Below are 21,172 nucleotides of genomic sequence, written 5' to 3'. Positions count from 1 at the left end.
TTATACCGTACACAAATATAAACTCGAAATGGATAAAAGACCTCAACGTGAGACAGGAATCCATCAGAATCCTAGAGGAGAACATAGGCAGTAATCTCTTCGCTATCAGCCACAGCAACTTCTATTAAGATATGTCCCCAAAGGCAAAGGAAACAAAAGCGAAAATGAACTCTTTGGACTTCAACGAGATCAAAAGCTTCTGCACAGCAAAGGAAACAATCAAGAAAACAAAGAGGCAACCCACGGAATGGGCTGGTGAGTTCTAACGAATCAGGCCACTGCAGCTCTAGCTCTTGAATTCAGTTCCGTGTGGACACCGCAAACTGCTTAAGTCCCTGGGATCTCCTTTTCAATGCCTGCCTGTGTTAAGGGGTGGATCTTAGATGTTCATTTGTTTAGGATTCAATGCCTATCCCAGCGCCAGGGTTGCCCCATCATTCTGGATTTCTCAGAGTAAAAAGCATGAATCCTTTGGAGAACTTCAGAGTAACAGCCTCCTCGGAGGGCTCGGGTTGTCTGTTTCCTGCCCTTGACCTTAGTTAGTCTCGAACTTGCTTGTCATCAGCTCTGCACTGCTCTGGTCCCTGGCAGTGACACAGGCCTGACCGGACTGCTTGCAGCAAATTACTCATCTCGGGAATTCTGCCCCGTCTGGTTCTACCTCCATGACTCATTCTTCATCTGTGACACTTCAGTATCTCCAAGGTCATCCCTGCTGGGCCCAGGATCACATGTCCTTGTGGTTCTGAGTTCATCAGACCTCCTCAGCCACTCCACCTGTTCTGTCCTCAATGCTTTTCTTCTGGCTGCTGGTTTTGTCCCTTACCATTTTGTTTAGTCTTTATATCTCCCTCTTTTTTCCTACCAACAGTGGGCGGCAGTTTCATTTTTTTCTCCCTTTCTTCCCAAAGCTGCTCCTTCCCTCTTCCCCTGCCCCCTCACTGTTCCCTGTGGCTTTCCTGCATTCCTTTGGGTGGAAGTTACCATTAACCGCCATGTTGGGACGTTGAAGCCCAACCCTCCCTTCCATGGTGACACACTAGCAAGTTAGCTGCTCGCTGGGGCCACCACAGAATTTATCATTCAAACCAGGATGTTTTGAATGTGAAAGAGGGCGCTGTCAGTCATCATGCCAAAACAAGAGGTGTAAACCAGCACTGTCTCAAATAGGGTTTTATGGCCCCCTCCAGTCTTTGTAGACATACGACCTGCCTACAATACAGCTGAGATCTCATCGAATTTTCCTCTATGAGATGCAGGTATGTCCTAACCCTGAAGATCTGAGTCACTATACCTGACCGAATGGTTTCTTGAGTCGCGTCTTACATGTCTCAGGCTGCCCCTCGGATCAGCCAGATTTCTCCCCTGAATGACAAGCTCCCCCAATGGGTGGCTAAACCCGCTGTCGTTTTCATGGTCATCGTCACTGAAGTTGTAGTTGCGATAACAGCGGCATCTGCGGCCTGGCCTTCTTCCCCTCCTCTTCCCCCAAGATTCTATGCTACTGCCCCAACCTCCAAGGCATCTGCAGCAACATCCACCAGTTCATTCCCAAAGTCACAAGCAAGAACTCATGGCTCACGAATCCCCAGACGGTAAGCAGCCTGCTTCTGCTGTGAGGTCTGTACTCCTCTTTCTCAGCAACCAGGTACCTTCTGGCAAGTGTCACACACATTTCACTAGCCTCACCATGTCAACGATAAGGGATAGACCCCCAAGGCAAACTAGTTTGGCTCCAAAGGGGAATTCATTGATTCAAGGATCTGAGAAGGAAGGACTGGAATGCAGCAGGGCTGGAGGAAAGCCTGGAACGAGAGATCTGGTTGCCACCTGGACTCTACCCGCAGCTCTGGTCCTATCTGGAGGCATCAGCTTGATGGTCTCTCCTTAATGGCTAATATTACCATATGCCAGGAAATGGAGCTTCTGAGCGCCCAAGTTTTGCACCTTGGTGGGGTGTGTAGGGGGGTGGGGGTGTTTGTGTGTGTTTGTGTACAGCGACAGGAATATTTCCATCAATTCCTATGTGTGAACTTGGAGCACGACAACCAAGAACCCCTGGGGTCACAAATGGCTAAGAGGACCCAGCACATGTGGGCATGTCTCCTCTCAGTGTCCCCCAGGAGGACTGATGAGATCTCTGCTTGGATTCAGGGGAGAGATTTCCTGACACCTTGGGTACTAAGGTCTCTACAAGAAATGGGCTTATCGGTGGTGTATGGACACTGGTGATGTCACTTACATTCTCAGATTCCTCTGCCAAGTTTTGCTGATACCTGGGGAAGGAAGAACTAGTTGTGTTTAACTGCTGTTCTCGGTGAGTGTCGACACACCTTAGTGTTTTTGACCCAGAGGTCAACACTAAGATCACGGCAGTGGGTCTCCAGTCCCAAGATCCGACTTTCTATACCTAAGCGAATCAGCCAGAGCTGGAGTGAGAAGTGTGGGGGGGTTGTTTCCAGGAAGATGAACTTGCCAGGCGGAGAGGTCCAGACGCTTCTGAACGCTGAGTCTCCTGGACCCCCAACACTGCCCACCTCAGCTGGGGAAGTCCCACTTCTCATCCCCCCACCCCTGAGGGCGCGCACGTGAAGCCTGCAGTCAGGAGAGCTCAGGCTAGCTTCCTTTCGTGCTGTTGTGATAAGCTGTCATTACATGATTGGCCTGGCCTGCCACCGAACAAGCCAGAAGTCGTCCCCGTCGCGCCCATCCACCCAGGCTCCTCCAGGCCAACAAACACGCTCCGACTTCCACGCCCGGGCGCGCTCCTCCCATTCCTGCCTTCACCCGTCCGGTTCCTCAGCGGATGGTCCCCTCATGGGGACTCACTCATCTTCGCTCCTGTCCCAAGGGTTTTCTACCTTTGACACCTTTCCTTCTGGCACTTGCCCTGTTTTTGGTAGATGGAATCTGATGTTCCCTTTTGTCAAGCCGCATGGACCCTTCTTTGAATTTCTCTAGGGGTCTTTTGTGAAGACCCTGTTGCCCAGGTGCCTTGTGATACACACACACACACACACACACACACACACCACAGCCACTAGACTTGCTCAGTTTCCCTTCTGTCCCTCTCCCTCTTTCTCTTTAGGGATCTAAACCAAGCAAGGCCATCCTTGTTCTGGTGGGGCTGATGGGCTCCAGGCGGTGCCTGTGGCTTTTCCAGAACATCCCTGGCATCCCTTCACCTTTCTGAGCCTCCTCTGGGACATCCCTCATTCCTGCCTGAAACCTCTCTGGCAGGCTCTGCCCTTGAGCATCCATGATGTGGGCTCCTGCCTGCCCTCCGGACACGTGCTACCAGCCCCGTGTTTCATTTCCCTTCTCACTCGGTGCCCACCTCTGCTGTGGCTGGCCCACGGGTTGTTTATACCAATGCCAACTTCCCTCCACCTCATTACCCCAGCTGTTTTTTATTTTTTTAAAGTCAAATCACAGTTGTTGGCACTATGCTTGAAACACTGTTCTGAACTGCATGGTTGGATTCAGAGTTTCCTCTTTTTGGTTGCATTTTAAAAATCACAAAGTATGATTCTATGTCATTATTAAAATAATACCTAGTTGCAATCAAAATACAGTAATTAAAATAGTAACATTTTGTTGTATGATATGCCCTTCTTGTTGTTTAAAAGGTTTTTTTTTTTAAAGATCTTATTTATTTGTCAGAGAGAGAGAGAGCAAAAGCAGGGGGAGTAGCAGGGAGTGGGAGAAGGAGGCTCCCAGCCAAGCAGGGAGCCCAGTGCAGGACTCGATTCCAGGACCCTGCGATCACGACCTGAGCAGAAAAAAATGCTTAACGGCTGAGCCACCCAGGCATCCTGAAAGATATATAGTTCTTAAAAAATACTTGTAGTTATATCACACATACAGTGTAGATTTTCCATTTTCATTCAGTATGACAACTAACTCATCAAATATTCATTAAGCATTTTTATGGGTGAAGGGTTGTACCAGGCTCCTAGGACGCAAGGCTCCTCACCACCCTGTCCCCCGATGTCCGAAGTAATGGCACAGTTATGACACTGCAGCCAGCATGTGCTGTGGCCCCCAGACTGGTCTTAAAGGAGGTGGTCAGGGAAGGCTTTCCTGAGTGAGGTGAGGCCCAAGCCAGAATCCGAAGAATTAGGAGGAGTTGCCTGACCAATAGGAAGGACTGTTCTAAGCAAAAAGAATAGCATGCATGTGTGCAACACAGAAGGAAGTGGACAGGAGGAGTTCTGAAGATTGATTAGAGAGATAACCGACCATGTAAACTAGGTTATTGAGTTTGAATTTTATCCTACGATCAATGAAGACTTCCTTTTCAACAGAATCAGATTTGCTGATCACACACCTCTAGCTAAAATAATGGAGCATTGATCAACTTCTTGGTACAATTATTAGCTCTTCATCATACATATTTCTTTTTTTAAAGATTTTATTTATTAATTTGACAGAGAGAGTAAGAGAGCACAAGCAAGCAGAGCTGCAGAGGGAGAAGGAGAAGCAGGCTCCCTGTTGAGCAGGGAGCCCGATGAGGAAATCCATCCCAGGACTCTGGGATCGTGACCTGAGCTGAAGGCAGATGCTTAACGACTGAGCCACCCAGGCACCCCCATAATACTATTTCTACCGATAATACAAGTGAATGTACCATAATTTACTTAATCGTTTCTCCACTGTTACTGATATTTTACAATGTTAAAGTTGCAATAAGCATATTCTCTTTGACACTTCCCTATGTAAACTAATTCCAAACTAATTGAGATCCACTTTGGGATGTCAATTAAATAACCTCTTCTATGTAATTAATCCTATCTTTTCTTTGTTCCAATTTCAGTTCATATTTTATGCCTCCAATGCAAACCCTCACTGGTCTACACATTTTGCATGGCCTATTAGGTTAGCAGCTAGATAGGGAGTCCCACTGAGACATGACCATTGATGCCAACCTACCCACAGTCACTACCAAACTTCCACTAGTGTACTCTCAGTGCATTTCACATCAAACAAAAAGCCCCAGGGACCACACTGCACTGCATATGTTTGTTGTTGTTGTTGTTTTAGAGATTTTATTTATTCTCTTGAGAGAGAAAGAGAATGCAAGCAGGGGGAGAGGCAGAGGCAGAAGAAGAGGCAGAAGCACACTTCCCTTCCAAGCAGAGACCTGGACATGGGGTTTGATCCCAGGACTCAGATCATGATCTGAGCCAAAGGCAGACATTTAACCAACTGAGCCACCCAGGTGCCCCTGCATGTGTTTTTGTAGAGAGTTGGGAGTTGGGAGTAGGGAGAAAGCATAGTGATAAGTTGCCAGCATACACACTGACTGAAAATCAGTGAGAAAACTCACACCAACCCTTTTCACACACTTCCTCTTTTTTTTTTTTTTTTTGGACCTTTTTTTAGTTATCCCAGTTTAGTTCTTAATTACCATCAATGAGCGTAGAAGGGGAAGGAAGTAAATATCACCCTTCTTGAGTAGCTGGGCTATTTCAGGTCAAACGTGAGGGACCCACAATCGAAGCTTTGAACTAAAACTTTTATTAAGCCTCACACCAGTGTTGTAAATTACTAAACCTCGTTTCTCCAGTTTGGGTGTCAGGGAACCAAAACGTGTTGTCTAGATCTATTCACCTATGGTGATATCCCTCCCATGTGATTTCCTACTCATGCAAACTTTTTTTTTTTAATTTTGCCCTCTTTCTTGACCACTCAGCTTCCTCTCAGGTCAAATTTTATTCATTAAGGAAACACTTGGTTTTTATGGTTCTTAATTTTTTGCTAACTAGGCTGTGTAAACCAAGGTATTTAAAGCCCTGCCAAAGTTTATAAAACTTCTGGAACCCCTTCACTAATAAACTGCTCATCCTTGGTGTCTTTTGAGTGTATTTTCAAATCCCTCCCAAGTCCTATTAAGATTCTACATGCTCCTTGGTGCAGAACGAAGACTGCCAGAAAGAAGAGTCCTTCATTCGCTTACTCGTTCACTCATTTGTTCAAGAAATGTTCTCTTCTACCACGATCTGGCTTCAGTGAAACAGGATCCAAGTCCCAGCCCTAGTCTCCAAATTCAATCAAGGGTTGAGAAGTTAGAGGGTCTGGGTGGCTCAGTAAGTGAAACATCCCACTCATGATTTTGGCTCTGGCTATGATCTCAGGGCCATGAGGTCAGGCCCTGTATTAGGCTCTGTGCTCAGCATGGAGTCTCTCTCCATCTCCTTCTGCCTCTCCCCTCACTCATGCTTTCTCACTCTCATTCTCTAAAATAAATAAATAAAAGCTTAAAAAAAAAAGGTAAGAAGTTATTCTCTGCTCTGAATCCCTTAGCAAAAAGGACCCCTTTGTACAACTTTCAAAGATGACTTTAACACAGTGGCAGACCTCACATAGCCCTGCATCAGATCACTCTTTAATACTCACCTCCTCCCTACAGGACAAAATCGTTTTCAGTTATAAAAAATAAAATGAAGTAAATTAGAGTTGTGACCAGAAGAGAAGCCCAAATAATGAAAATAGTTTCTTACTGAACTTCAACTATATAACCATGCCAGTAAAAATAAATAAATAAAAAGAGATACTACATTTAAAAGCTAAAGGGCTAGTATCCAGCATCTATAAAGAACTTACAAACGCAACACTCAAAAAAAAAAAAAAAAAAAAAAAAAATCCGGTCAAGAAATCGACAGAACACATGACACTTCTATAAAGAAGACGTACAAATGGCCAATAGACACGTGGAAAAATGCTCACTGTCACTCAGCATCAGGGAAATACAAATCAAAGCCACCATGAGATATCACCTCACACCAGTCAGAATGGCTAAAATTCACAACTCAGGAAACAGATGTTGGTGAGGATGCGGAGAAAGGGGAAGCTTGTAAGCTGGTGCAGCCACTCTGGAAAACAATATGGAGTTTCCTCAAAAAAGTTAAAAATAGAGCTACGTTAGGACCCAGCAATTGCACCAGTGGGTATTCACCCAAGGGATACAAACACAGTGATTCGAAGGGGCACCTGAGCGACAATGTCCACAACAGCCAAACTATGGAAACAGCCCAGACGTCCATCCACAGATGAATGGATAAAGATGTGCTACAGGGGGAGGAACAAGATGGTGGCAGAGGAGGAGACCTAAATATCGTCAGGTCCCAGGAGTTCAGCTAGAGGGCTGTCAAACATTCTGAACACCTACACACTCAACAGGAGAATGAAGAGAAGAAGAGCAGCAATTCTAAGAACAGGAAAGCGACCACTTTCTGGAAGATAGGAGGAGCGGAGAGGTAAATCTGGGGTGACAAGAAGAGAGATCGCAGGGGGAGGGGCGAGCAGTGGCGCCGCCGGAGCACAAAATCCGAACTTTTAGAAGTCTGCTCCGTGGAGGGACGTCGCTTCAGAGGCTAAGCAGGGGGTGAAGCCCTCGTGGAGACAGTGTGGCCTCATGTCCTGTGGGGGTCACAGAAAGACCAGGGGTGTCTGAGTGTGGCTGAGCTCCCAGGTATCAAGCCGGCAGCAGAGACGGAGCTGAGGAGGGGCTCTCAGCCCGGGCTTACCTTAAACGGTGACCCGAGATGCTGTCCAGTCGGCTCTTCAAGCAGGGACCCCACAAGCGGTAGATCCGGGGAGACTCATCTTCCTTCCTCTTCCAGGAGGACAGCACGAGCATGCGGCAGGAATTAGCTGGGTTTGGAGACTCCATATGGAACCATGTACCAGAGACAAAAATGCTGGGGGGAGCTCGAAGTGTGCCCGGAGACCACGGAGAAAGGAGGGACTGACGGCTTTTATCCGAGGGCGCACGGAGGAGTGGAGCCCGAGTTCGCAGCTCCTTCGGCCAAAGACTGGGCGGCCGCCATCTTCCTTCCCATCCTCCAGAGCTCTACGGAAAGCGCTCAGGGAACAAAAGCTCCGAGACCAAAACCACCGATTGCTTAGCCTGGCCCCTGGCAAGGGCAGGTCAATTCCACCTCAGGCAGACATTTGAGAATAACGGCAACAGGCCCCAGAAGATCAGCAAGACCGTCCAGCCAAGACCAAGTCTACCGATCAATGAGAAGTGCAGAATGCCACAGATGGGGAAAGCAACCCACAGAATTCATGGCTTTTTTTTTTTTTTTTTTTTTTGTCTTTCAAAGTTAACTTTTTTTTTTTTTCTTATTCTGCTTTTTAAATTTTTCCTCTTTGTTATTTTAACATTTTTTAACTATTTTATCTTGTCAATACCTTTTTAAAAATCTTTTTGAGGTTCCTCACAAAGTTGAAAACAGAGCTACTCTATGACCCAACAATCTCACTACTGGATATTTGCCCTAAAGATAAAATGTAGTGATCCAAAGGGGCACATGCACCTGAACGTTTATAGCAGCAATGTCCACAATACCCAGTCTATGGAAAGAACCTAGATGTCCATCAACAGATGAATAGATAAAGAAGATATGGTGTATATATATACAAAGGAATCCTATGCAGCCAGCCATCAAAAAAAAAAAAGAAATCTTGCCATTTGCAACAACGTGGATGGAACTAGAGAGTATTATGCTAAGCAAAATAAGTCAATCAGAGAAAGACAATTACATGATCTCTCTGATATGAGGAATTGGGGAGGCAGGGCAGGGGATTGTGGGGGTTAGGGAGGAAAAAAAATGAAACAAGATGGAATCAGGAAGGAGACAAACCATAAGGGACTCTTAATCTCATGAAACAAACTGAGGGTTGCTGGGGGTAGCAGGGAGGGATAGGGTGGCTGGGTTATGGACATTGGGGAAGGTATGTGCTATGGTGAGTGCTGTGAAATGTATAAGCCTGATGATTCACAGACCTGTACCCCTGGGGCAAATAATACATTATATGTTAATATATATATATATTTTTTTTTTAATAATGTGGTATATATCTATAATGGAATACTACTAGACCATTAAAAAGAATGAAATCTTGCCATATGCAACAATGGGGATGGCACTGCAGGATATTATGTTAATGAAAATAAGTCAATCAGAGAAAGACAATTACCATATGATTTCACTCATGTGACATGTAAGAAACAAAACAGATAAACATAAGGGAAGGGAAGGAAAAATAAAATAAGATGAAAATTGAGAGAGAAGTAACCATAAGAGACCCTGAACGCGAGGAAAAGTGAGGGTTGCTGGAGGAGAGGTGGGTGGGAAGATGGAGTAACTGGGTGATGGACAATAAGGAGGGCACGGGAAGTAATCAACGCTGGGTGTTATATGCAGCTGATGAATCACTACCTCTGAAACTACTTTTTCATAAAAAAACAAAAATTAAAAAATAAGTAAATGTAAAAGATTAATGTTTTTAATTGCATGAATATGTTTTTGAAAGAGGAAAAAAAATATTTTTTTTTCTGATGCAGTAAAGAATAATAAATTCTAGTTTCCGGTTTCCAGCTGTGACTCATGCAAATTGGCTGATGGCAGACGGATCTTTGATTGCTCTTCTTTGTATAGGCATGTGACATGCACTCTATGGCGTGGCCAGATTGGTACATCTCTCTTCATTCATAGTTTATTAAAGAGCAACATTTATGAATTTTAATTACAAAGCTTTTCTTCTACAGGAGACAACAGATAGACACATGGTTACAAAAGAATGCGGTTTAACAGAGATTCATATAAATGGCATTTCACAATAAGTTTCAGAAATAGGAATGTTGTCAATGTTTTCGTTTCTTGGAGGTTGATCCCAGGGGCTTTCAGAAGTCTGAAAAAAATTTTTAAAATTTCCATTATCTTGTAAATACCTTCTCCAGAAAAATTCACTGTCAAGTTTGATCTGCGTTTGCAGAAAACTTAGACAGTTTTCCTTCTTCTGCAAAAATCAGAGCATGAATACCAACATTGTTTGACCTATTCCTTTTTTTTTTTAATTTTTAAAAAAGATTTTCTTTATTTATTTGACACAGTGAGAGAGAGCACAGAAACAGGGGAAGTAGCAGGCAGAAGGAGAGGGAGAAGCAAACGCTCCCCACCCCCACCGCTGAGCAGGGAGCTCTACACAAGGCTCCATCCATCCCAGGAGCTCCGGATCATGACCTGAGCCGAAGGCAGATGCTTAACTTACTGAGCCACCCAGGCACCCCTGACCTATTCCCTTAGTGTCTAGTTCTTGGGGAAAACAACTGGGGTATTCAAACATTGCCCTTTGGGTTTCTTCTGGCAATGGATGGCCAGCATCCTTTGTCATTTCTCCATATTCATCTTCAAAATTTAATTCTATTTTCTTTTTTTTTTTTTTTAAGATTTTATTTATTTATTTGGCAGACAGCGAAAGAGATATCACAAACAGGCAGAGAGAGAGGGGGAAATCAGGCTCTCCACTAAGCAGACAGCCAGATTCAGGGTTCAATCCCAGGACCCTGAGATCATGGCCTGAGCCGGAGGCAGAGGCTTAACCCACTGAGCCACGCAGGCGCCCCATAATTCTGTTTTCTATGTCAGTGGTCCTTGTTCAATAATCTGTGGCTGCAGAGTTAAAGGCTTTCTTCATGAAATCTAAGCTGATCCTTCCAACTTCAGAATTGGGATTACTTTTTCATAATTAGTCTTTTTTTTTTTTAAAGATTTTATTTATTTATTTGAGAGAGAGACAGCGAGAGAGAACATGAGCGAGGAGAAGGTCAGAGGGAGAAGCAGACTCCCCATGGAGCTGGGAGCCCGATGTGGGACTCGATCCCGGGACTCCAGGATCATGACCTGAGCCAAAGGCAGTCCTCCAACCAACTGAGCCACCCAGGCGCCCCTTCATAATTAGTCTTATGTGACATTAAAAACTTAACTCTTGAAACAAATACACGGGGCTGAGTTCTCCGTGGGGGTAACTTTATAACTAGTTCCCCAAAGGAGCTACCACAAACTGTTTAGTGAAAGATTAGTAATGGCTCCACTCTTGGGGGACATTTAGAGTAGTAAAATTCATAGAGACAGAAAGCAGAATGGTGGTCACCAGGGGCTGTGGGGAGGGGCAATGGGAAGTTTGTTCAATGTTACTGTTTAATGGGGACAGAGTTTCACTTTTGCAAGATGATAAAAGTTCTGTGGATGGATGGGGGTAAAGGTCACACAACCTTGAAATGCTTAATGCCACTGAACTGTACTCCTGAAAGTGGTTAAAATGGTAAATTTTTATTTAATGTGGTATATTTTATCACAGTTTTTTAAAAAATTACTAGTTTTTTTTAAAAAGGTTTAGGTGATTAAAATGTGCTAACTTTAAGCATGTATATATTGTTAAAAGTCAACAGTAACCACAGCAATTGTTTGGAATTTAGAACCATGAAATAGTTCTTTCAGGAAGAAGTATTTTATCACTGACCAGGTATAGTAATAATCAAAAGCACATGGACTTCTAGTTGATTTCACGATTTTGAGTTTCCCATAGACAACGCACCTTGTCCCCTGTGCTCTGGAAGACAGCTCCCACTGCCCCAGCCGTGGTGCCCCACGGCTCGGTCCTTTCATTGATGACAATCTTTGTTGCACATGTAGAGATGAGGGGATGATTAAGTAGTGAGTTTCCCAATCTCCACAGCTGATCATTACCTCAGTCCCCACGCCTGCCCTAGAGGACCACCCATCTCCCCTTCCTCTCTGGGTCAGGCACCATGCCATTTACAGTCCCCCAGACTTAAACATTTATGTTCCAGGGCTCATTCCTTTCCTTCACCTCCACACCCAGCAACACGCAACTCCTACCCATTTTCCCTTTGAAGCGCGTCTTGTGATTACATCCCCTACCAGATTCAGATCCAGACTTGCACCAGTCGCTTCTGTATTTACTTAACCATTTCCCAGCTAGACACCCTGGATCCAAGTGCCCTTTCTTTTAAAATGGATTTATTGTTTCTGCCTCAGCTGACTTTACTGAGCGCTGCTTTCATCTCAAAACCTTCAATAGCAACGTCCTACCGGCCACACCAAGCGGAAACGGACCTGCCTGTTTTCAATGCCCTTCAAAGGATGATCCCACCCGTTTACCAGTATTTCTCATAATCCTTCAACTTCTGTTGGGTCAGGATGACCCCATGGTGCCCCACAAACTTGCCTTGCTCATTCCTGCCCTGGGCATTTCTTCACTCTGCCTTCCTTGCTGTGGCAAGCTTCCCTGTACCCAGCCATATCCTACTCACGCTATAAAGCCCCCCCCCAACCCCCGTCCCCCGGCTATAACCTTGAGCAAGCTACATCTCTCATCTAATTGCAAAAAAAAAAAAAAAAAAAAAAAAAAAAAAGGCAGGAGTGAGAAAGATCTAAAATAGGTGTTCTCTGAGAGCCTGTGCCAGAGATCTTCCAAATGCCTTTCCAGATCAGAACTTTTCATTCTCCATCAGCTGTCAGCCCTGGGGGCAGTCACCCCCAAGGCTACCTCAGTAGAAGGTACTCTCTGGTTTCTGATGGAAGCTGATACCTTCCGAGTCTTTGTGCTATCGTTCTGGGGTTGGCCGTGTCCATTGACCAAAGGTCACTTGACTGTCTTCCTGAGTTCAGCAATTGCTCTCTGACCCAATTTCCTCCAGCCTGGCATTGGTAACAGTTCTGCTGCCACAAGCCCAGAGCTATCCAGTTTCCCTCACCATGCTTCCCCTACATTGCTATCCCTGGAATAGTGTCACTGTGACTATAACTTCCTCAGATTACCTTATCTCTTGAACAGAATACTCTAGAATACCCCATCTTGAATGTTCCATCTCTCTTCTCTTGGAACTCTATCAGATGCAATTTACACACCTCCTCAGATGCGCTTGACCCCGCTTGTCCCCAGTGCCCTTGATTTGCTCACTCATGAAGACTCCCCCTGCCCCATTGCCATTGCCAAGGCTGCCAGCACTGACCATCTCCAAGTGCCAACATGGCCTCCATGGCTCCTGCTCCAGTGGGAGCCATAGCTGTTTTGATGCCCAGGCCTGATGGGACCCAGGCAGCTCCAACCCCTCCCCCTACTTATGGATTTAGATGAAGCAATAAATTGCGGCCCGTGGAAACTGGTGACTGCCCCAAGGTGTCTGGGGACACAACCCAGATTGTAGGGAAGCTAACATTCCTACAGAAACTCAACCAATGAGACAGGAAATAGGAGGGCGAGAGAATGAGTCTCTTTCCCTTCATCTCTTCAGGGGCTGTTCTGGGACACGGTGTGCTGTACGGCCCCTCAAAGATATTCCATGTGACGAAGCAACCAGCTGTGGCTTTTCCTAACGCTGTGGCCTGTTCAGTAATATCACTCTTTATTCGCTTCCTGTCATTTCCTGACTCACTTCCTGCTTCCTTCTCTTCCCTCCTCCCTCCCTCCCTCTCACAGCTCTAGGATATACTCACTATAACACATCAGCACCTAGACCCAGCCTCATGCTCTTTTCTCTGGGGAGCCCAGTGTAAGGAAGACTGTAACTGAAGCAGACCCCTCCCCGCTCTCCTTAAAGCTTTTCCGCCTTCAACTTTACACTCTCCGTGTGCGCACTCAACACTGTACTGTGCAATTATGTTCTTGATTACATGGCGGGACCTGGTGGCTTTGTTTATGGATTTTGTTCTAATTGGACAGCCAGACTAAATTTTTTAGGAGCTAAGACCACATTCTATACAGTTCTGTTTGTACTGGAGGAGAGAAGGTGTCCCTGTAACAAATACTACAATAGGGGCGCCTGGGTGGTCAGTGGGTTCAGCTTCTGCCTTCAGCTCAGGTCATGGTCTCAGGGTCCTGGGATTGAGCCCCGCATTGGGCTCTCTGCTCGGTGGGGAGCCTGCTTCCCCCTCTCTCTCTCTGCCTGCCTCTCTGCCTACTTGTGATCTCTCTCTCTCTGTCAATTAAATAAATGAATAATATTTTTTTTAAAAAACGAATATTACAATAATTCAAGCAATGATTTCTAGAGGTAGACATAAGGTAGGTATCATAGGATTTGGAGTCTCACTGTAATGAGGTTTGGTACGTGATCCCTCACCCTCTCCCCTCCAATGACATGGGAAACAGCTGAGTTTAGCGAGAAGGGTGTGAACTTTGGAATCAGATGAACCTGGGTTCAAATCTCAGGTCTGCCATGTACTAGGAATATACCCTCACAAAACAGCCTCCCAGAGTCTCCGTTCCCTGGTTTACTAATACACATAAATGGGGCTACTGAGATGTTAGCCGTAGTGCCTGCACTCGGTAAATGTCAGTCTCGTTTCTTCTGAGGTTTTTCCATTGCTGGACAGAACAATGGATCAGTGACAGGTTGACCACTTCTAACAGGACAGATTTGTAAATCCTGTATGCAGACTTCCCCTACCCAGGCTGGGGCTCTGGCTTTCAGTAGGCAAATAAGACCCACTCTGACCTCTGCGTTCTGAGTCTCAGCCACTGAGTTACATGACCAAAGACACTAGCACTCCCCACCATACCTGCCAACTTTAAGGTTCAGGTTAGTTCGGACGAGTTTTGCTTGTAGGACCTTCGATATCTCTTTGCTGAATTCACAAATGATTGCTTGAGTCTGTGCTTCTGTTGAGTCCAAACAGAAATAATAATGCTGTGACACTGTGATGTATAAGAAGAAATACATATTTGGTCTTTGTCCCCATATCGCATTGTAAAAACCCTGGAATTTATAAAAGCGATAAAGAGGTCTTGATATTCATACCAAACTCTTCTCAGTGGCACCTGAGTTTATGTTAATGAGAGGTCACTGTTGGAAAGCACCTAAGGATGGAAACCAGATGCCAAGAGATCAACGATGTGATTAGAGGGTTGGCAGTTTCAGTTCCACTCCCCTAACCCCCACGAGGGGAGAGGGGCTGAAGGCTAAATCAATCACCAATGGCCTATGATTTAACCAATTGAACTTCTGTAATAAACTCTATGGAAAACCAAAAGGATGGGGTTCAGAGACCTTCCAGGTTGGTGACCCAAGACATAGGAGGTACCACAACGCCAGGCCCCAAACTCCATGAGAATTAAAGCTCCTTTGTTCAGAATCTCACCCTATGGATCTCTTCTCTGGCTGTTGATTTGTATCTTTTAATATCCTTTATAATACGTTGGTAATCTAGTAAATAAAATGTTTCTCTGAGTTTTTTGAGCCTTCTATCAATCAAACCCGAGAAGGAAGTCACGGGGACCTCTGATGTATAACTAGTGAGTCAGAAGCCTGGGTCACAATCCGGATTTGCAAATGGCATCAGAAGTGTGTTTGTGTGGGGGCAGTTTTGTGGGACTGAAACCTCGACCCATGGGAATCGGACGCTGTCTCCAGGAAGGCCATGTCGGAAACCTGTCGAATCGTAGGACACCCAGCAGGTATCTGAGACTTCGTAGTGGTGTGGGGAAACCACCCTCTACAGCAGAATTGGTGACTAGATTCTGGTTAAATGCCAAAACTACAGTGTGATTTACCTGGAAGGAGCCTGATTCCCACGGTGTTAGTTCACTGGAATATGACTACAGCCACAGCTACATCCTCCGATCCTGACACGCAGCTCGCGCTTAGCAACACCTTTGTCATCGTTAACTTTAATGAGCAGCTCTTGGCTTTGTTTTCTATACTAAACATCATTCCTTCTTCTCCCTTTACCATCACCTTGAATCCACCTCCATGTGTAGGAGAATCTTTTCTCCCCCGCGTCCTTTACCCCAGCACCTGTTCTCATCCCCTTAGCTCACATCCCATGACATCAACTGGAGACAGGATCCAGCCTCTTGGTATCAGGAGAATGGAAACTTGATCCGTCTAGCCAGATAGTTCTTATCAATTCCCCACACCTCAAAGCTTGCATGAGTATAAACTGCTGCCTTTCTTTGGCCCCAGGATTCCCCGGGCCCTCCACAGCCAGAAGGCAGCAGTGACTGTCAGCGAGCGATGAGCTCTAGTGTCAAGGTCCTGATGAGGAAGGGAAGGGCTTTGATTCCCATCCCTGCTCTGTACACAGAGTCAAACCATAGATCCATACACTTGTTGCCATTCCACTTCCTCTCCTATTAAAAAAAAAATTTTTTTTTTTTTTTGAGGGAGAGTATGGGAAGGGGGGTGCATGGAGAGAGGCAGGGGAAGGCAGAGAGAAAGAGAAATTCCCAAGCAGTCTCCACACGCCCATGGCAGGACTCGACCTCACGACCCTGAGATCATGATCTAGACCAAAATGCAGAGTCAGAGGCTTAACTGACTGAGCTGTCCAGGCTTCCCTTAAAACTAAATTTTAAAGATTTTAATGGATGGAAGCAGACTGAGAAGGCATCTAGTTCCACCCGTCGTCCCCAGAGGAGGAAAGAAAAGAAGAAGGGAGCCAGATTCAAGCCTCTCGCCTTATGGCAGAAGTGGCTGGTCAAAGGCTATGTCTAAGACAGATGCCAGACTTATGTTAAGGAAGACTACTCTTATTAAAATATTTCCTTCCGTAATGGGAAATATTCTGTCAAGAGAACAAGACATAAAGCCATGTATAAATCAAGCTGGTAGGTGTACATTTTATTGTTGGTTTACAAAGGAGGGTGTTACATAACCACGCTTCTTTATGCGTAGAATATCTTTGCTAGCAGCCATGGCTTCTGGAGAGCGGACCTGGGGAATTAGGAGGGAACCAGGTGTCCGGCACAAGAGACCAGCCTGAAACGGTAAGTGACAAAGATACTTGCCAAATCTCTTCTGTTTGCTTTTGACTGCTAGCCAGGCGGGGGAAAAAAAAAAAAAAAAAAAAAAAAAAAAAAAAAAAAACAACCTTCAGGTTTCAGCAAGAAAATCTGAATTCATTATCTCGTTCATTCTCTTTCTTTCCTATATAACTTAATTAAAATAGAAACAATTGGGCCTTCTTGGCTTGCTGGCCCTGGCAAGGTCCTGCACGCAAGTTCACGCAGGGAAGCAAGCTCAGGGCACCTCCCTGCAGATGCAGAGCTGTGAGGAGAGGAGCCTGTGCTCCCCAGCTGATGTCTCTCTGATCCCCAATTCCAATCGGCTCCCCTTGTCCGCTCACCAGAATGAAGGGGATCTGGGCCTGCCAGATAACCCACTTTTTTGTCACCGGCATTTTTTTGTTTGTTTATTTGACAGAGAGAGAGAGGGAGATCACAAGTAGGCAGAGAGGCAGAGAGAGAGGGAGAAGCAGGCTCCCCGCCAAGGAGAGAGCCCGATGTGGGGCTCGAGCCCAGGACCCTGGGATCATGACTTGAGCCAAAGGCAGAGGCTTAACCCACTGAGCCACCCAGGTGCCCCAATGTCGCCGGCATTTTTGATGCAATAGATGTCTCTGAATTTCCCAGGTACCCAGATCCCTAAACTAACACTGAAAATAAACAAAGCATGGGCTCTGTTCTCAGACGGTATCAGTCTAAGTGGTCGCATCTAACTGATTTTGGAGGGAGACAAAACAGGTTTCCCACATCTAGGTTAACTGTGGGTAACACAGGAGGAGAGTGCAGTCAGTCCTCGTAGAGAGACAAGCCAACCTCCCCCCTGCTGAGGGGCAAGGGTCCTTGAGCAGCAGAGGAGGGACCGGATTGCTGGCTGTCCCAAGCTCTCTCCCTCTGCTCTGTCCTGGGCGCCCTCCAGAGGGCCCAGCAAAACTCCCCGCTGAGGGTGTCTACAGATGAGAACAAAAGTGCTTTGTCCATAGCTACTTTGCATCTCTCCTCTCTCGGGCTCCAAGTGCGCTTTTGCAACCCAGTTACTGTAATCATGGTTTTCTTGTGCATTTGAGATTAGATCGATATTTAAAAATCTAGCTCGCAGGCAGAAGGTAAAATTGCAAATAAGCGTTTGGCCGAAGAAGTCTTTGTGGAAACAGTGGGGAATACGTCAAAACAAAAAGTCTTCTGACAATTGCAACATGGAAAGCAGACCTTTCAGCAGGGACTGGATACATGAGGGGCTGAATGAACCCTCTCTTACCTCTGTTCCCCGCAGGGGCCAGCATGGTTCTTTGCACAAAATAGGTCCCAGTATGGCTCCATTCAGCTCTCCTCTAGAGCTGGTCTGCTCTCCAGTACCTAGGAATTCTCTCCCCTGGGTGCGTTCCTTCCTGGCTGCACCTTGAGGGGTTGGCCCTGGACCCGTGGCATCAGGCAATCTTTACTCCCGACCCCACTGCAGACCTACACACAAAAAATCCCCCCAGGCCCTTCAGAAAACAGTGGTGTTTTGTTCAGGGCAAATGAAGCTCAGAGACAGAGATTCTTTGCCAATCATTTATTGGACACAGGCTCATTATGGGAATTAAAATTCATCATAGTAATATTTCACAAGCCAATAGCCTACCAGGTAATGCCTCTTAATAAACCAATATAGAAATAACATACTCCAAACCAATGACAGATTAATTACACTTTTGTTCCAGGCAAAGGGAAGGTGAGAGAAATAAAATCCAAATTTTGTCCGGGTGGCGCTTCTTCTAAAAGTTGGTTCTCAGTGGAGTAGTCAGTCCTTCCAACTAAAAGCTGGTTAGCAGCTGCCAGGTCAGGTCCCTCACTGCTGGGGCCTGGAGCTGGCGGGCGATGGCGCCGTCAATGGAAGGCGAGGTGGGTTGTTCCGAAGTCTACTAGTCCAGCGACTGTCCCACAGTTTGTACCACTGGCTACAAGGACTTTGGCTCACCAAGGCAGGAATAGATGTCCCCTCTCTTCCCAGGTTTGTCAACACTACCGACCGAGAATATCCCGGCCACAGCAGAGGTAGGTGTCTCAAGATCCTTGGAGAGCTCTTAAGATCAGCAAAGAGTAGTCTTATCTAGATGATCCCACTCAAATTGCTGGTAAAACCTCTTGAGGATGCCACTGCCATTCCTGTGGTGTCAGTCACGTTAACCATCCTTTCCACGGCAGGAGCTGAGAGTTCGAGACCAAAGTCCCAGTATCTGATTTCAAAACTGTTTCATCAAAACAAGTTCACTTGAAACGAGTTTAGACCACAAACAACGTTGTCCACGAGGAGCTTTCAAAACATGGATTTGAAATCACAGCAAGTCTGTATACGACCCCTGGCTTTCATGCTGACGCACACTACCAACATTTGCTATCAATAAAAGATTGATATGCTTCAGTCTGTCTGATAAATGGGCACGCACGCACGACGGGGGAACACGGGGGCTGACAGTGATCCACATCATGGATTTCAAGACCGACTGCAGTGCTTGGCACCATGGCGGACAGCTGGTGGAAACTTCCCTCTGGGGGTATGGACAGGCTGGCTGACCTCAGATGGTAGCTGTCTGTCCAAGCCTGGGCAAATCACCCACGAGGTCCAGACTGGTAGGCCGTTTTCATGACCCACTTGCGGTTCTTTTATAGACCTCAAGGCAAGCGCAAGGTAGGGAGTAGTAATTAGAAGACATGGCTCCAGCTCGTACCATGGGATGACCAGCAAGCTTACCCATAGAACACCCTACCCAGCAAGGGGCTTAGACACGATCTCAGGACTTAAGCTAGAAAGATCTGGTCTGTCCTCCATGAAGCATTCCAATGTCCGAACATAATCAGATGCCTTGGTGCCTGAAGCAGGAATTATCAAGGGGATCGGAAAGAGGTTTCAAGATGTGAACATTCTGTCCCAGCTACACTGAAGCCTGACAGCCTCCCTGGTTGTCTTCTCAGGAAGCAAATGATGATGGATTCCCTCAGGACCAACTCATGGCCTCCTTCTTCTCAGGAGCTGACTGTGTCTGGGGGCCCATCCCCAGGCTGCAGCTCTTGGCTTCCTAGGCTAACAGCTCTGCAGATGCCCCGGGCACAGATCCCAGCCCCGAACGTTTTCTCGTTCCCCCACAGTCCCTGGTCATCTTTTGGCAAACATCCCAGATCTTTCCACGAGAGCTCCAATTTATTTAAAAGGCATGCTTTTTCTCCCAGTGGAGTTCTTCAACTAAATGACTCATTGACTGTTTCAGCTTTTCATGAAAATCATCCAAGGTTGTACACCTTGGCCCAGGGACGGGTCTGGGTGTTGTTGGACCTGATGTGGGATAATATACGAGCAGGCACAGGGCCGTGGGGGCACCTTGGCAAGTGAGGGGCCCTGAGGCTGAAGCTTCATTACGTTGGTGGTGAAGGCACCTCTGCCCTTATTTGGAGAACTGAGTCCCAGCGGGAGCTCAGGGCTCTCTCTGCAGCAAGACTGCCCATCATCCATGATGGTCTATCACGGGCCAACACACAATATGTGTAAGAAAATGGGGACTAGAGGCAGAGAAGCCTGACCTCCACGACCAGCTCTGTCTCTCTTTTTTTTTTTTAATTTGACAGACGGAGATCACAAGTAGGCAGAGAAGCCCACAGAGAGAAAGAGGAAGAAGCAGACTCCCTGCTGAGCCAAGAGCCCGATGCGGGGCTTGATCCCAGAACCCTGGGATCATGACCTGAGCTGCCACCCAGGCACCCCCCAGCTGGGTCTTTTCACATGCTCTGTGATCTGAAGCATAAAGTGATCGAACCTCACTGTGCTTCAGTGCCTCCTCTGAAGAAAACCCAGAGGCAACGGCCCATCTTTCACGTGTGTGCTGTAAAGATCCCAAGGATGGAGTTAGGTCACACGGTTAACTCGGAGAATGACGGACTCCAACTTTCATCCAACAATTTTCATTACAACTGGTCTACGGGATCGAAATTTACCTTATACAAGGAAAGTTCGTTATTTTATATTTATTTTAATTATATATTTAATTTTATTATTTTTTAGGGAGAAAGAGTGCACAGCAACCAGGGTGGGGAGGATCAGAAGGAGAGAGAGAGAATCCTAACCAGGCTACGTGCTACATGCAGAGCTTGACGCAGGGGTTCCCATTTTAACAACCCCAGAGATCAGGACCTGGGCTGAAAACAACTGACCTGACATTTAAGCCACTGAGCCACCCAGGCGTCCCCAAGGCAAGTTAGTTATTAACTTGACAAACAACAGACACAGAAGAGGCAAGCATATATTCAAAGATAGTATAAATGTATAAAAACAAGATGTAAAACAGAACCACACTTAGCCTGAATCAGTGGCTGACAATTCTTTCTCTGTTCCCATGCATTGAAGGGACACAGCATAATCTAAATGACAATGGCTAATGCCTCAGCAATAGAAGGGCTTATAAACAATTTGTAAACCTCTCAGGTGTTCTTTTTTTTTTATGATTTTATTTATTTGACAGACAGAAATAGGCAGAGAAGTAGGCAGAGAGAGAGGAAGGGAAGCAGGCTCCCCACTGAGCAGAAAGCCCAATGCCGGGCT

The sequence above is a fragment of the Mustela lutreola genome, chromosome 8 (assembly GCF_030435805.1).
Source record: "Mustela lutreola isolate mMusLut2 chromosome 8, mMusLut2.pri, whole genome shotgun sequence".
Classification (NCBI taxonomy): Eukaryota; Metazoa; Chordata; class Mammalia; order Carnivora; family Mustelidae; genus Mustela; species Mustela lutreola.
The sequence above is the reverse complement of the archived record's forward strand: the minus strand, read 5'-3'. Positions refer to the sequence as shown.